The sequence below is a fragment of the Silene latifolia genome, chromosome 8 (genome assembly GCF_048544455.1).
Source record: "Silene latifolia isolate original U9 population chromosome 8, ASM4854445v1, whole genome shotgun sequence".
Lineage (NCBI taxonomy): Eukaryota > Viridiplantae > Streptophyta > Magnoliopsida > Caryophyllales > Caryophyllaceae > Silene > Silene latifolia.
Genome location: NC_133533.1, coordinates 21,185,102 through 21,203,282, shown reverse-complemented (window position 1 = coordinate 21,203,282; position 18,181 = coordinate 21,185,102). Strand labels below are relative to the sequence as shown.

General features: G+C 41.1%; 1 non-coding gene across 1 annotated transcript; it reads right to left on the bottom strand.

The window, feature by feature from the left end:
* Positions 1–231: 231 nt before the first annotated feature.
* LOC141597751 (small nucleolar RNA R71) lies at positions 232–338 on the bottom strand. The gene has a single exon (XR_012522970.1). It is a non-coding gene; the product is annotated as a small nucleolar RNA R71 (small nucleolar RNA).
* Positions 339–18,181: the final 17,843 nt, after the last annotated feature.

Here is an 18,181-nt window from a genome sequence, read left to right as displayed (position 1 = left end):
CCAAGTGAAGACCCTCATTCTCATATGGAAACCTTTTGTGATTATTGTGATGCTATCTCTCAAACGGGCGTGACTCAAGACCAAATTAGATGGGTCTTATTTCCTTTTTCGTTAATCGGCACTGCAAAGCAATGGTTGAAGGGCCTTGATAAGGCCACCCTTGGAATAGATTCTTGGAAGAAGTTAGCTCTAGCTTTCTACAAAAAATTCTACCCACCGGAAAAAACTAACATGCTAAGAGCTCAAATTACGGGTTTTAAGCAAAAGGATGAAGAATCTTTGTATGAAGCTTGGGAGCGGTTCAAAGGTGTTTGTCGCTCATGTCCTCACCATGGACTTAGCGAATGGTTTTTGGTACAACAATTTTGGAATGGTTTATATGAAGATTCAAGGAACATTCTCAATATGGGATCAAATGGAATGTTCACCGAAGTTGATGACAATCAAACATGGAACAAGATTGAGGAAATGGCGGTCCATAATTCACAATATAGTAGACCTCGCAAGGCTACTAGAGGAGGAAAGTATGAAGTGGACTCCGTTACTCAATTGGGTGCTCAACTTAGTGCTCACATTGACACAATCAACTTGAAATTTGAACAAGCTATGGCTAGACTTGAGGAAAACTCAAAATCATCAAAGCATCATGTCAATGCCATGACGGCATCCTCATCAATCCCAAGTGGGATATGTGAGAATTGTGGAACTTTGGGTCATGACCCAAGTGAGTGTAGGGGAACAACCGAACAAGTTAATGCTTTCCAAGCTTACAAAAGTGGTACCCCTTATTCAAATTTTCACAATGAAAACACCAAGTTCCATCCAAATCTCTCATACAAAAGCCAAAATGTTCAAAACCCTCAAACAACATACACTCCACCACCCATGAGAAACCAAAATCAAAGACCCTTTTACAATCAAAACCAAGGTTACCAAAATCAAAATCCATACAATCACCAAAATGACCAAGGTTTTGATGTCCAAAAAGCGGTCCTCCAAATGCAAAAGAATCAACAAGAATTTTTCACTCAAATGCAAAAAGATAGCCAAGCAAAAGACACCACCATCAACAACATTCTAGCTCACACCAAGATGTTGGAAACACAATTGACTCAACTAGCATCTTCAAGCTCACAAAGACAAAAGGGGCAATTACCACCTCAAAGTAATCCCCTAGACATGAAACGGTTAGTGCCATTCACTTGAGAAGTGGTACAAGGTATGAGGCACCGAAGAAGCAAGTTGAGGATGAAGTTGTGCAAGCTAGTGAAAAGGAAGAAATTGTGCAAAGCCCCAAAGAAGGGGAATCATCAAAAGAAGAAAGTTCAAAGAAAAATGATGACAAGGCCAAAGAGAAGGAGCCCATTGTGATTAGACTTCCTTTTCCAAGTCGTCAAGCCAAGCCCAAATTTGATGATCAACTTGGAAAGTTCATGGAGATTGTGAAGAATTTAGAAGTCTCAATTCCTTTCACGGAATTAATCAATCACGTTCCGGCCTATGCAAAGTATATGAAAGATATCCTCACAAAGAAGAAGTCGATCCGGAAACTTAAGACTATCGCCTTCACTAAGGTGAGTAGTGCAATACTTCAAGGGAGTTCACCTCCAAAGTTAAAGGATCCGGGAAGCTTCTCAATACCGTGTACCATTGGCGACACGACGATCAACAAAGCCTTATGTGATCTAGGGGCTAGTGTGAGTGTCATGCCGTACTCGGTAAGTAAAAGGTTGGGAATGGGAGAGCTTAAATGCACCAATATCACACTCCAAATGGCCGATAGATCGACGAAGACACCATTAGGGATATGGGAAGATGTCCCCGTGCGAATTGGGAAGTTTTTCATCCCGGTAGACTTTGCCATTGTTGATATGGAGGAAGATTCCAACATTCCTATAATCTTAGGAAGACCTTTCCTACACACCGCGGGTGCGGTGATTGATGTGAAACATGGAGAGCTCACTCTAGAAGTGGGAGATGAAAGCATAACTTTTAATCTTGACAAAACCATGAGAGCTCCTCGTTTGCATGAGCCATGTTTCATGATTGATCATTATAGCCGGAAAGATGAAAGGAAGAAATCGGAACTCCAATGGAAGAAGAAAGATGAAGATGCTCCATTCAAAGAGCAAGTGAATTGTGACAAGGAGAGCTTGCAAGGCTCATCAAAATCAACCAAGGAAGAAGAGGATGGCCTCATTGGCCAAGAGAAGAAATTGGGAGAGTTGTCTCCATCTAAGCAAGAGATTTTCAATGATCAACTCAATGAAGTTTGTGGTCTTTGGGACGACGAGTTTGAAGGGATTTTTAATCCCTACATTGGGCATGCCATCGATCATGATCAACAACAAGGGCCACGGTCTATTGAAGACCTCTACCACAATAATGAACAAGCTTTTGATTACTTCTTCAAGGTGTTGAGCAACATCAACAACACCTTGAACATGCCCCCTTGACATCTCATCAAGAATGAGAGTTTGGTGGAGTCCTCCCTAAACCACCACTTGTAAATATTTCTAACTCCCTAACTTACATTTCAATTTTTGTATTGCATTTTTGTCATTTTTTGGATTTTTATTTACTTTGATCAAAATAATTGTCATGTAAGAGAGAAGTGAGGGAGGGACTAATGATTTCAATTGATGTGTAGTGCCTTACCTTAGTGTGGGGATGGGAATTGCCTAGGCTATTCATGCTTTAGTAGTGCCCCCACAATGAAGAACACGAGAAATGAAGAAGAATGGAAGAATGGTAAAGGGAAATGCATTGTGCACGAATGGAATGAATCCGGGTACAAAGGACCAGAATCCGAGCGGATTGTACAAAATCCGCCCGTCTTCAACAATCCGAGCGTCCTGCTGAGAAGACGCCCGTCCTGAGCTGAGCTGAAAATTAAGAATTCTTGACTGTTAAAGAATCCGAGCGGATTTCTGGAAAGACGCCCGTCTCATAAAATCCGTCCGTCTTGTGAAGAAGACGCCCGTCTTTGCAGCTGAAGAAAACAATGAAATTTCTCGGATCAAATCCGTCCGTCTGCAGCAAATCCGCCCGTCCCATCACGAGAAGAATCCGAGCGGATTCCCCGAGAATCCGCCCGTCTTTAGGCGAGCTTCGAAAATTTTGAAGTCGCGAGAATCCGCACGGATTGGGCCTAATCCGCACGGATTGCCCCTGCGTTTTCGAAAATTCCGACTTTTTTTAAATACCCTCCCACCTTCATTCCTTCATTCATTCATTCATAAACACTACCCACAACATCAAAACCCTCATCCTCTCCATCACAAAAACAAAAACCCTCAACAAAATCCACCAAAATCAAATCAAACCATCCCTCAAACAACAAATCAATCACTCCATCTTCAATAAAAATCAAAACCAAGAACAAAATCTTCAACCTTTGAGTCGATTTTTGATTTCATAAAGGCAAAGCCTTTCACCTTCAAATCGATTTGGGCATTCTACAAATTGAAGATTTTTGATTCTTTTCTTGGTTAGTTCATCAAATGGCAAGGACAAAGGGAGCAACAAAGGCACCAAAGGCAAAGGCTCTCTCTCAAAGGCAAAAAGCTCTCCAAACAAAGAAAGCTTTGGCAATGGTGGTATCAACACCAAACTTGGAAGTGCAACCACAACAACAACAAATTTCTATGGGAGCATCACCTTCTACTCCGTGTCGATCAACTCTTGCATTATCCTGAGGTAACTTTTATTTCCGATACCCATAGAAATACATTTGTCAAGTTTGCTATGAAATCAATTTAATCCACCAAATTCATATGTGAAGATGCCTTAGAGAAATTGGGTGTTCTTGAACAAACAAAAGCCTTTTTCAATGCCATGGGTTTGAAGAAATTGTTTGAAACAAAGGAATCGACATACCCTTCCCTTGTCTTGGAATTCTTAAGTTCTTTAAAAGTTACCAAAGTTGAGAATAGGGAAAATCTTGAGTTTCGTCTAGCTAACATTAGTAGACGCATTACCTTTAAGGAATTAGGTGAAATTTTGGGTCTTAGCGATGAATCAAGATATCTTAAGCATTATGGAAAGTATGACCCCGAGCCTCTTTGGGAGGCAATCTCCGGGAAGAAATTTGATGATTTTCATGCTTGTCGTGCTCTTTTGGTCCATCATCCGGGCATAAGAGTATGGCACAAAGTTGTGGGAAATACCATAATTGCTAGGAAAGACACCAATCATTTCACAAGACTTGATTTTATCCTCCTTGAATCGGCTTTGAATGTCGGAAGAATTCACACCAAGCCTTTCAATTCTTTGAGGCTATTGGTTGATAGATGGATTAATGTTGATAATGGGAAGAAGGGTACGACCGTTATTGTTAATGGCCGCCTAGTCACGGTCCTAGCCAAGCACTTTGATCCTAATTTCAATAAGGATAGGAAGTACAAGGCAAAGGAAGGTGGCCATCTTATTAATATGCACATTATGATCAACAAGTTCAAGTGGGTTGCCCATAACCCCCTTGACACTAAATATGGATGGCTAACAAGTGAAGCTAGATCGTTCACCTTACCCTCGAAGATTTGTCGCCTAAGTGTCCACCGGACCAACTATCTACTTCCCCTATCCGAAGAAGCCGAGTACATCATTCAACAACAAAAGGGTGATCATGAAACCCCCTCCTCTTCCATTGTTATACCGCCTTACCCCTTTGTGTATGAAGAGTTCAAACCGGAAGGAGTTGAAATTGGGAAAGACTATGTCACTCTTCTTATGCAAGCCATGCACAAGCAAGCTTATGAAGACCGGAAGAATGCATATTTGGCTCAATATCCTCCCCTCCTACATTTAGCTAGGCAAGGACTCCTTGATCCATCTTGTCCTTTGCCTAGTTGGGCGGATAAAGAAGCCTTGTTTCCGGGTCCATCTAGGGACGTGGTGGAAGACAATGAGGTTGTTGGAAATGGTGAAGAATTTGATGATAACATTGAGGAAGAAGCAAGTGGAGATGAAGAAAGAGATGGTGAAGATGATGATGATCAAGATGATGGAGAAAGTGAAGAAGAAAGTGCTAAGGAAAGTGGCAATGTGACCACTTCTCATGAGGGAAGTGATGATGATGATAGCATGATGGAGGACTAGCAAGCCTTGGAGACTCCTACACTCCCATGGTTTGTGTCTATATCTCTTTGTATTTTATTTCATTTTGATCATTGTTGGTTTAGTCCTAGCAACATCAAAGGACTCACACCTCGGTACCATTGAGGTGTTCTTTATTGTTCCCATTTGTAAAATCCAAAATGACAATCTAGTTTCATGCATAGCATAGTGTGTGCATGAACTACCCCAATGCTTTGACATTAGCAATAGTGTCTCATTTGGTTTGGGGAAGTTGATGCATACACAACGGGAGGTAATCTAAATTATCCTCTCCGTCATAACAAAAACCATGCATCATGTAGTATAGCTTAGTGTAGAATTGCATTTAGTATAGAAATCATGCATCATCTTTGCATAATTTCCATCATTTTGGCCATTGAGGACAATGCCCATATTAGTGTGGGGATGGGAATTCTAACACTTAACTTTTATTCAAAAACCCATAAAAATTGAAAAATTTCAAAAATCATAAAAATTCAAAAATTCAAAAATTCAAAAACAAGTTCATTTCCTGTGTATGTATTGTCTTGTATATATTGTGTTTGTTTTATCCTTGTTCACTTTAATTGACTACGCCACATCCGAGACATGAGGATATTGAAGACCGCATGGTATGATCTTTCCAATCTCCTTTTTCCTCTATATGTTAATGACTATGTGGCTTTATTTTGATTGATGCGGTAAAAACAATGTGAACTTAGGACTTGCATTTAGTTTATTTGTCATATTAGTTGGTAGAATCATATGCATTAGGATGTTTATATGCTAGTTGCATCATGGCATGTAGTTGCATGTTAGAAAAATTTTGCGAAACCGTCTATTTGGGAAGCTTGACAAGTATATATAGGCCCTAGTAGATGCTTTTTATTCTTAAGACTTTGCTTGTTAGAATGCTTGTAAAACACCCTAGGATGTGTCATTCTAGTATCCTTTGACCCATGGTTTAAGGCCTAGTCAAGAGTACCTTATGGTGTGATAACTCCTTGGCTACCGTTTATTCCAAGGTGACCCTTGAAACCATGCATACATCTATCATTCATCCATGTTCTACCATATTTTTGTCATCAAAGGGAATGGGCACAAAAAGAAATTGTTCAAAAATTTGAGTTCAATGAAATGAAAAGTGAAAGAAAGTTTGCAAAAATGCATCAAAAGAAAAGAGGAGCAAAAATAGACTCCTAAAGCTTCAAAAATAAGGCACCCTCGTTACTAATTGGGGTGACTTTGAAAATGTTCAAAAAGAAATGCAAAACGTTGTCAAGTATTGAAATGCCAAAAATCAAAAGAAATGGCAAGAAAGTGTTCTCAAATGTCAAATGCCACATGAAATTGGGGGGAAAAACAAAAACAAAAGCAAACTCCCAAAATGAAACTCAAATATCTATCGATCCCTTTATCCATCGTATCCATTTTTGTGCATGGTAGAGAGGGGACGACCCTTCTTCTTGTCTAGGCAAGAGGGGGAATTCCGCGATCCTCCAGTGTTTCTAACACCATAGGGAGTCTACTCTTGACAAAAGCATTTAACGATTGAGGACAAAGGTACCCTAGCTTGACACACTTTGGAGGTGATTTATTGGTATCCTTCTAGGCTTAGTAGTTTGAATAAATTGCATCTATGAAGGATTGTGTACCCTTGAATTGCTTCCCTTGTAGATAATTTCCGCCACTTAGATGAGAAAAGTGGCTATTGTTTTTATAGATGCATCCATTATGTGATTTTATGTGCTTTAATGTTTGGATGTGTCGCCATTTTGGCAAGACCCACCTTGCCTTGCAAGAAGGCATCCTACCTCATGGTTGTCTTGTTGTGAGTTGAAGGGGCGGAGTGAGACCCGCTAATTGTCTCATATCGGCTATTATTATTAGGATAGGTTAGTTTTGGTCCTAGTCTTTGTCACCTCTTTACTCGGGACGAGCAAAGGTTCGGTTTGGGGATATTTGATGCGACCATAAATGGCGCATATTTAGCCCCCGAATTACCATTGTTTCCATGCTTTTTAGTGCCTATTTGGGTCATTTCTTATCTTTAGTTCTTTGTTTTGCATATTCTTTGAGATTTTGATCCCTTGGTAGGAAAGGAGTAAGAATCTTGCATTTTCATGGCAAAACGAGGCTAAATTGATTGTATTCAATGACCAAGCATCAAGAAGAGGCAAGACTAGAAGGCCTTTGTACATATTATAGTAGAAGAACAATGTTGAGAAAGGATCCTTGCGTCCCCAAGGAAATCCCCAAGGAATTTATGAAGAAAAGGGAATAAAAGAAGAAGAATTGAAGCTGACCAACAATCCGAACGGATTGCAGACAATCCGCCCGTCCAGCCGGCCCAATCCGAGCGTCCCTCCTTGAATCCGCTCGGATTCCCCTCAACAATCCGAGCGTCCCTCTCCCCGAATGCGCTCGGATTGCACAGCCCAAATCCGGCCGTCCCGACTCTAATCCGCACGTTTACGCACAAAGACGGATTTCATTCTTCAAGCTACGAAAAGAGAAGCCCTTCTCTCGGAAAATACCGGGTCCTCCTTGCTCAACTTAAAAGTGTAATTACTAGTTTAGCCCTTAGTTAACCCTAATGCATCCTCCCTAATTTTCACTATAAATACCCCATTAGTCTAATTAGAGGAGCATGTTCTTCTTATCAATATTTAGAGTAGTTAATATCAATCAAATCTCTCTTCAATATTGTAATCAAGTATTAATCAAGTTTTAATCAAAGTTTTAGTTCTTTAATCTCTCTCTTGTTCTTCCTTTATTTTGGGTAATTAGAAGATTATTGGGTTTATTGGGAGATTGACAACCTTCCATCAATCATCAAGTTCTTCTATTATTCTTTGCATTATTATTTTGGAATCATTAGTAGGTATAATCTCTTAATCCCTTTTTAATTATTGCTAATTACTTTCATTTATTCATCATGTTTCATATTGTTGGTATGATTGACAACCTTGCTAGCATGATCAACATGATAATGAGTGAGTAGTCTCTTAGCTAGGGTTTAATGGGTGATTAGGGGAAACCAACATGGGGAATGATTCATGCTTAAATCAATATGCTTTCATATCTTATTTGCTTGCTTGTTTTGATCTTAATACATGCACATGTTATATTTGATGAAATGCTAAGCCTATGAATCCTTGCATTTACTATCATCTCCTATCTTTTCAATGAGACTTGTAAGACATAACCCAACTCGAGTCTTGTTAGACCATGCATGTGTTGAGTAGGAAAGATTAAGTCGACTTGTAGGTGTTGTACAATCTAATCGATTCGGCTCCGGGACCCAAACTTTCCTAGGATTGTAAGATATAACCCAACTCAATCCATCACAACAATAATTGCTTGCTTATAATTTGAGAACATGTTTGTATGATCATATCCCATGATTCCCCTATGATCCCATGACACCCTAGTGCCTTTAATCAATTGTTTACACCCCTTATTTTATTCATCTTGCTAGTTTATTTTCATTGTTATTTTAGTTTAGTAACCTTCTACATCAACCCAATTTGTGACACCCCCTAGACACTACTAGTTACAATAGAATTCTCATTTCAATACCCGTCCCTTGGGATCCGACCTTTACTTGCCTCTTTACTAATTGTAGAGTTGTTTGTGAAGTATAAATTGTGTTTTGTATCGACCATTGACCAACGACCACATATACTTAATTGTGAACACGAAATGGCCTCGATCACAAATTCAACATCATTAAAGCTTAGCAAGTCTACAACTTGTCAAAGCTAAGGTGTCGACTAAGGTACCTCACATGGTAAAACTAGCACAAAAAACACAAGACATAGCTAGTACAACATAATAAAAACTCACAACACTAATACAACATAACAAAAAAATGGGTAATGGAGATCTTCATTCTTCTATTATACCCTTGCCTTTTCCTTCAGGGTACATCTTCCCCTTGTTATTCTTGTTTGCCCGCCTAGCATGAACTTCCTCTTCGAAACGGATCCTCAACGGACCTACAATGGCGACGGCCTTCGGGCTCTTGCATGACCCAATATTCCGTCCAAAGCAAGCCCATACGCGGCCCACTATATCTTTGGGGCCCGAGCTTCTCCTCTTTGGTGGCCTCATCACATCCGGGCTAGCTCCCTCAACAAAGTCCGCAAAGAAGGCGCGGTTGGCCTTGCCAACCTCTCTATACTTCAAGTCAATGACCTCGTCCTTACGAGATTTTGACCTTTCTTCCAAGGTTTAAGCTATTGACCACTTGACATAAGCGGGAGTCACCCTCGTCGTGGCAACGGGGTTTGGTACCTCCCAAAGCGGCCGACTGGCCCACCATATTTCGAAGACCTCCAAAAGCTCGGAGTTCCAAAAAACACTCTCTTGGACAAGGGTATCTTGAGCAGGCACCTTTTGTTGATGCCCCATTTGCCTCATGAGCCTCTCGGGATAAAAGAAGGAAGCAACATTCAAACCCATCACCATCAAAGAGCAAGAGCTAGTAACCGGAACGGCAACTGCGTGAAGGACCTCAAGTGCCACCATGGCACCACCCACCGAATGTGAGGACCACCCTTCTCCACCAATCTCGCGGTCCAATAGGCCTGGTGGATGCAAAGCTATCAGAGTACAATTTCTTCCTCATGGCAAGGTGACGGAAGGAATAAGAAGAAGAATCGGCCGGAGGCTCTATATACCTTAGCCTCTCCAATAGCCATAATTGGAGGATCCTTGGAGATCCAAACGAGGGAGCTTCTCCATGAGAGCCCTTCTTGTCCAAAGCTTGGATAATCTCTCCAAGCACCAACCATGATGGATCTCTACCAAGCTCTATTTTCTCAACGACATGAACAAGGGTCATGCTACCATAGCACTTTGGCCCCTCCTTCTTCAAAATTTCAACAAAGAGGTATGCATGCACAAGACAAAAGGCAAGAGCCCTTCTCCTAGCCACCTCCGGGATATTGAAATCCAATCGGTTTGAGAAATGTTGATAAGAGCCAACATATCCACACCATGAGGATCAAGGAGAAAATTGACTTGACTTGTTGACAAGCCCAACATCGAACGTAACTTCTCCTTGTAACACAGTCGAGTCGGAGGATGCACCGGAACACAACCCAGCCACCCACCAATGGCTCCTGCTTCTTCGGCAAGAGGACAAATTTCGCCTTTTGGGAAAACGAAATGAGGATTGCACCTTAACTTGACGAAGCACCAACAATTGACCAACTCCCATGCAAATGAGTTGATACTTCTCGGGAGGCGACAAATCCCGACACCATTGTCGCAACACATTTTCAAAAGCATCCATGAATAATATTGTGGAAGAAGAAGAAAGGTTTTTGTAGAGATGTTTTTTGTGTTTCGGATGATGAAACAATGAAGCACAAACGTCCCTATTTATACAAAACAATCATCGCCTTTTTTTTCGAAAAAGGGGGAAGCTGGCTTCTATCGCCGGCATGCTCGCGCCTCTTTGGGCTATTCCTACCTTGAATTGTCCCTTTCAAGTTGTGTTTCATCATGACACCTCAAACCTCCCGCCGTAGGGCTCGCGCCTCTTCGGGCCTACCCAGGATGTTTTGTGTTTTCTCACACTCACATTTCCTTGCTTTCGCGTTTTACGAAATCCGACACGGTTTCCATGACGCAGCTTTAAACATACAGGTTTTCTCTTTTTTTATAAGGGGGAAGTGCTAGCCGCCCCGATCCGCGACGAATCGTTTCCATGTCAATCGAAATTCCGAAAATTTTTTGATTTTTTCGCATTTTCCACAAAATCGAAAATTGATAAACACAACGTCAGTTTTCTCCAAAATTTCAAGCTCTCACAAATCCGAGTCTTGATCTCACAAAAAAATCAAATCAAATACACTCGCAAAATTCCGAATTCACCCTTGGCGGTTCGAGTTTGAATTTTTCCTAGTTACAAATCAATTTCAACAAATTTCGACGCGATTTAATTCAAGACACGAGTTAATTGCTCAATTTCCAAATCAATTTTCTTTTTTTGAAAAATCCAAACATGACGACTTGTCGCGGACAGCGCTTCTCCGAAACACAACACACAAAAAAAGCCAAAATCACAAATAAACCACAATCCAAAACAAATATATACAAACCTCCTCACGCAAAATGTAAATATGTACAAACAAGAGTCCAAGACACGGACAAATAACTACAACTACTCAGCATCTCCCCTCGGACCAGTCTCGGTCTCACGAGGGGTCGCGGCCAAGGCAGACACCACCGTCTACTCAGGCCCCCTCTCTAGAGAACTCTCCAACGTCTCGTACTCCATCGTGACGCGAAGCTCCTCCGCCGCAGCCAACTGAGCTCTGAGAGAGGCGATCTCCGCAACTCGGCTTTGTAACCCGTCCTCGCGACGCCTCAACTTTTGGTCTCGACTGGTGATCACCAACCCCTGGGCCTCAATCATCGACCTAGCTGCGTCCAACTCAGCACGGACCTGAGCAAGCTCTGTCAGATCCGCAATACCCTGCAAAACACAATACAGATAATTGAGACCTAAAAACATGAAATGAAACACAAAAATACACAAAAGAAAAACCTACAAAAAGTACCTATACGAGCCTAGACTCCCTCGCAGCCAGTTCACCAGCAAGGGCCCTCCACCGGTTAGCCATCCACCACAAAGCCTGATGACTAGCGGTCGACACCTACAACCAAGAAGGTCCTTTAATACAACGCAAGGCAAGATACAAATGAGGAAGAGCTTTCAAATCAGGAACTCACCCTCAGAACAGTCAACCTCCACTCCATGCCAGCGTCGGTCACCTCAACGGCCGCATGCTCTGGCTGGTGCAGCTGTAACTCCTCGCCCCTGGCCCCTGAAAGGTGGTCTCTACCGGGAAAACTGGGGACTGGGTCCTCATCAACGCATCGAACCACTACAATTTGGGTCCACAATGAAGGTAACCAACCCTTCAATCAAAGGAGACAATGAAAACAAATAACAGAGGAAAACATACCTCGATCGGGTACCAGGCAAGCCTCGACAACAGAAAGGTGTCGTAGTCGGCCTCCCACAATAATAGCTCCTCACCTCCCTGACCGTGAACGTGCTCCTCAACCTCGTCGGGTGTCGACTCCTAGAACAACACCCTAGGCGGATCGACGGGTACCATGAAAGTCTTAGTAAAGCACTGACGAGCTAAACGCTCGCCTAGGTACCAAACCGGCTCGATCGCCGTCTCGAGGTACAAACGCTGGGAACTACGAGGTCGCAAATGCTCCCTGACAGCGGCCGGCGCGTCTGTGTAGTGCTCTCAAGGCCACCCAACAAACTGCACTCAGAGCAAAGATAATCAACTACCACAGGGCTTTCTAAGCTACCTAGTCATTATATCTCTATCTGTTTCTACAAAACAAAAGGGGTAAGAGAGAACAACTTACGTCAGCAACTCGGAGGGCGTTCACGCGACGCCTACAGCCCTTGTAACTCGACTTCTTCCGAGCCACCGTTCAGGCCCTCACAGCAGTGTAGGACGAAGGGAAGCCACAAGTAGTCCCCGGGCGCAGAGGGATGAAGTAAGCGTACAACCAAGCCTGTAGCCAAACACAGCAAACACAAATCAGCAAATTTTTCAAAAAATTGCCAAAATCAAAATCAAACTCAATAAAAACTATAAAAAAACGCTCGTACTCTAAGATGAGACAAGGACCAACCAAAGCAGGGGCACTACCATCCCCCACTACCTCCGGACGCACCGCAGCGTACAAGTACCGGGTAAAACTCGCCAAAGCCGGCGTAACCCAGTCAAACTGACCCAAAGTATCGAGGTCGGCAAGGAGAGAAAGTACCTTGGTCGACAAGCGCGCTCACCCTTGTCACCAAAGTACGTGGTACCCAAGAAATACCATAACCACAACCGCGCCTCCTGTGCATCACCACTGGCCTCAGCCTCCGGACTCGCCAACGGCGCCGGAGCATAGCCCACCGCTCTCCCTCTGAAGTGATCCCTCACGTATGAGCTCGCGATCAAGTAAGGAGTGATGTCGGAAGGCTCGGGCAAAGCACTACCAATCAAACGGGTAACCGCATGGGAAGACACTCTCTCCGGTGTCTCCGAGAACTCAACGGGCGTCTCGCCACAAGGGAGGCCCGATATCATGGCAAAATCCTCTAAGGTCACACCGACCTCCCAAAACTCCATGTGAAACGACGACGTCGTGTCCCAGTAATGGTCCAACATGTCACGGATCAGACACAGGTTCGACTTAATCGAAGACCTATGAATATCCCGCCAAGCAGCCACTAACGGCCCCAAATCCGGCCTCTCTATCAACGCCCTCGTACCGCCTCGGAGAACGTGGTATAAACCCAGGCAAGTGGAGAAGCCTGAGAAAGTCCTTATGATACCAATCTCCTGAAATCAAAAACAAACAACGTCAGAACACCTAATCAGGTCTGACACGTCAAAAACAACGACAATTCGACAAAACGGTACAACTTATCAAGCCCTCGTGAGCGCGATAGGAGATGTGCCTGTCTAGCCGAAGCAACAACTGGCTACCGTCAAAACACTCGGCCCAAGCAGGCGTCGCCTGCAGGTTCAACCCCCGCGAAGCTGTAACCCATTTAGCCTCCCAATCCGCGACGTGAACGTCATCCTCGGTCGTCTCCACTCTCCGTCTCTTCTGCCCACGAGACTCTACGTGACGGATAGGAGGTCTCTCAACGATCCTAGCAACATTCTGCAACTCCCGCCGGGTCGTGCCCTCCTCCTAGCAACCCTCCTCCCGGAGGTACCAGCCTCAGACCCTGTCTGAGCTCTCTCAACTCGAGCAGTCGCAAAAACGAGCTCTTCCCGAGCCCCAACGGCTCCCCCAGCACCAGCAGCCCCAACAACGGGCCCCTCACGAACCTCAATGGCTCCCTCAGCTCTGACAGCCTCCTCAGTGGGCACCTCCTCCTCGGAAGGGTCCTCTACTACTACCGCAGGTGCACTAGCTGGAGTACTAACTGGCCCAGTCCCGAACAGGTTCTACAAAGTATCAGCAAGGGACCCAGTAGGTCCCGAACATTCCCCTGCAATCAAAAGAACAAAAAAACGTCAGCCAAAATTTCGGCATTCCGACGGCACAAAATGGACGAATCCAAAAAAACCTGCAAAATAAAACAAGGGCAATCCCGCCCAAACCCAACCAAACAAAGACAACAAGACAATCCACAAAAACACGCAAAAAACGACTCGCCCATCTTTTCAAGCAAAAGACGAGTCAAAACAATAACAACAAAAACAGCGCCTCGAGACCCACACATGGTCCAACAACAACAAAAATATCCCCGGCGCCATGGGAAATTTTTCACGGCTCAAAAAGGCGATTTTACGCCAATTTAAGCACAAACAGGTCAAAATTTCAAAATACGACCACGATGAGGCAACGTGATTTTATCACGCCTCAAAGCGACCTAAACTACCAATAAGGTCCATTTCAAAATAAACTGACTCAATTTAAGCTCAAACATACGCTTATTTTGTCAGACATGAGACCGCTTCAAAAGGGAAAATTCTAATTTTGCCCACAAATACCCCAACGAAGGTTCAAAGTGGCAAACATGGTCTTCCCCGACTAGAATACAACCTAGTGGGGCCCACAACTCGATCAAATAAACTCGACATTGTGAAATGAGACGGTTTTCTCGTCTCATTCACGTTTTTCAAACATAGGGAGCGGGAAAGGGGACCAAATAAAATGCAAACTAAAAGCACCCCTATACTCCTAAACATGTTTCTAACCTAATGCAATCATCAATTTCACTCGAAAACAGGCTAATAAAAAACGCCCAATTTGATTTTTCGAAACTTAGGGTTCGCCCTAATTCAATCCACGAAAAGACCAACAAATTCAAATGGATTCAAGAGGGATTACATACCTTGAGATGACATATTGATGATGGCACGAACTCAAGCAAACAAAGAAGCTCAACGATGGCGATTTTCGAGTTTATTTGTCGAAAATTTGGAGAAGATGAAGTGAAAGACAAGCAGCCTGATCTCGTGTCTTTTTACAGAAAAATAGGGGAGCTCCCTTGCTTCGCAGGCATGACCGCGCCTCAATGAGGCTTCCCCTTGCTTTATTTAGCGGAATATGGGCTTTGGCCCAATTTCCCACACAAATTATCAATGACGGTAATTAAAACCGTCCCTCAAAAAAAATAGTGGAAATTCAAAATTCACTATTTCTTCAAAATTTCAACGACGGCAATTAAAACCTGTTGGAAAATGTGTCCTCAACAATAATGCGATCACATGATTTAATATCATAATTAAATCTCATATTAAGAATACGTGAGGGATGATTTATTATATAATCAACTGATCGTCATTAATCGGTAATGATTGGCTGACTAGAGTTTGAAATTACTGTTAGAGGTGGCAAACGGGTCAATCGGATCAGTTTCGGTTCGGGTTCATTCGGATTGGGTTATTTCGATTTATCTTTTTTTTCAATTACAGTTCAGTTCAACTCAGGTTGGATTCAGTTTCCACTTTTAATCGGTTGTAGATATTTCGGGATGGTACAGGTTCGAGTCGGGTCAATATCGGAGCAAATAAGGTTCGAGTCGGGTCAATATCAAAACAGATGAGATTCGAGTCAGGTCATAATCGGATCGGATGTCAAGAAGTAATATATAATGATTTTTTGTATATACAAATAATTTTTATTTTTAAAAAGTAATATATAATGTTTTTTTTTTATAAGTACGATATAATAATAATTCATTAAGGTCAAATGGGTGACACTCATGTACAAAAAGACACCTTAGATGCGACGCCTAGGTACATTCGGGTCATTTCGGGTTTCAATGTTGGGTTTCAGTCATCAATGTACGGGTTGAAATCGGTTGAGGTATATATCGGTTCGGATTAAAACAATTCAGGTTGAAACGGTTCAGGTTCATTCGATCTTGGGTCTATTTAGGATATTACAAATTCGGTTCGATTTCGAATCAATTCAGGTCGATTCAGGTTTCGGGGTGAAGTTCAGTTATACCTTTCGGATGTACAGTCAGGTGTCGATTCATGTATTTTCGATCGGTTTTTCGGGTTCGGTATACTTTTGCCAGGTCTAATTACTGTCGTGTGACGGTGGTGGTCAGTTGATCCCTTAAGGTCACACCTAAAGGACAATTCCCTTAATGGATAAATTGATTAATTGTATGACAATACAAGGTAATCAATTCCTTAAAATTGAACAATTTACTTGTGATAGAGAATATTGATATCTTATTGTAATGGGATTAAATAATATTTATTTTAGTAATAAAAATGCTTTATTACTAAAATTGTTTATTGTTTGAGAAACAATAGAGATAAGAACGAATGGTTAATTATAATTACAAGATATTGTAAATTATAATTGTATGACCCATTTTATTTGTGTGATCAAGTATCACTAGTCAATTTGTTGTATGTAATTTAATTAATTTGTAAAATGATACTTATGTGATAAATATGCATTAAATTAATTAATAACATGTAAAATACTACATGTGACATATTGTGTGACAAATAACAAATTGACAAAATAAAATGGTAGTCCATTTTATGGTATATGGACCGAATGGAGGGAGTAGTGTGGTGTGAGGTTGATTTATTTTATGAGAAATAATCATAGGCTTTTGCTTTTGTAGCCTTACACCTATTCTACATTGTCTTACACACCTACACCTTGTGAAGGCAAAAAGCAAAAGGCAAAGATGCCTCCTTGGCCTCTTCTACCCGGCCACACCTCCTCTATATGAGAACATTTTGTTCTCATTTTGTCTAACCAATTCATTCATATTCTCCTACAAGCAAACCTTCACATATTCTCTCCATTTCTCAAAAACAAGATTTTGAGATTCACAAGCATTTGTTCATCCATTCTAATATCACAATAAGATTCTAGTGTTGTAATAGTAATAATATTAGAATTATTTTAAGGGCACTAGTATAATAATTTAGTTAATTAGTATACTAGTTTAACGGTAAGTCTTGGGTGCAACACTAAGGAGTGGCTTCTATATTTGGAGTCTTTGGAGGATCATCCAACACATTAAGCTCAAGAAAAAGTGAAGAAATTAAAGGTGACCTTACTTGTGCCCAATATTTCGAACCAACCTACAATGTAAGGGACATTGTTTTTCATATAAATCTTTCATTTTGTTATGCATGCACTAGATCTAAAGAACAAATAATTAAGAAGTTAATTAGTTCACTATTAGAAGAGTCTAATAACAGGTAAATAAACCTAACAAGTGGTATTAGAGCATAAGGATGTTGCATGCATAATCGGTTATTGTTTTTCCGAGTTAAAAAGTTAACATATAAAATTAAAAATTTGTGATTTATAAGTATAAGCCACGAAATCATCATACATGTTATATATTCTGGTCCTAAAATATTTTCAGCTCATTTTTATGATTTATGGAAATTTATTGCTCATTTTAATGATTTTGGATCATTTTATTACATTTTTATGACTAAAATGGGAATTAAAATGCTAAAACTAGTTAAAATAAGTCTCTGACCTTAAAAATTTTATATGAACTCACATGCATATTTTACAAGTTGTGTTTAAAATCTTGTATTAATTGGATTAATATTGCATGATTTATGATTTTTATGAGATAAAAATGAATTAAAAGAGGTTAAATGGTTAAAAATAGTTATATTTCCTATTGGGCCATGAAACTTTAATATGTTGTCACATGCATAATTTACAGAGTGTATGTAAATTTGGAGAATAAATGATCTCATTTAGCGTGATTTATTAATTTTTAGTGTAAAAATGGCATAAACAAAGGACTATTTTGTCATAAATAGCTAAAATAATTTGCATGTCATGAGAAAATTATTTTAGGTTGCATAAATATCCCACTAATCAGATCTAATGTTGTGAAGTTTATTGGATTAATGTTTGGATACTTTAGATGTTTTATGAGATAAAACCGATAAAATACAACTATGTTTTCTCAAAATAAATTAGAAAATTTTAACCATGATTTTTGATATTATGAGTGTCATGGAATTATTTCAGAATGTTCAAAAATTTAAAATTTAAATTTTGAAGTTATTATAAT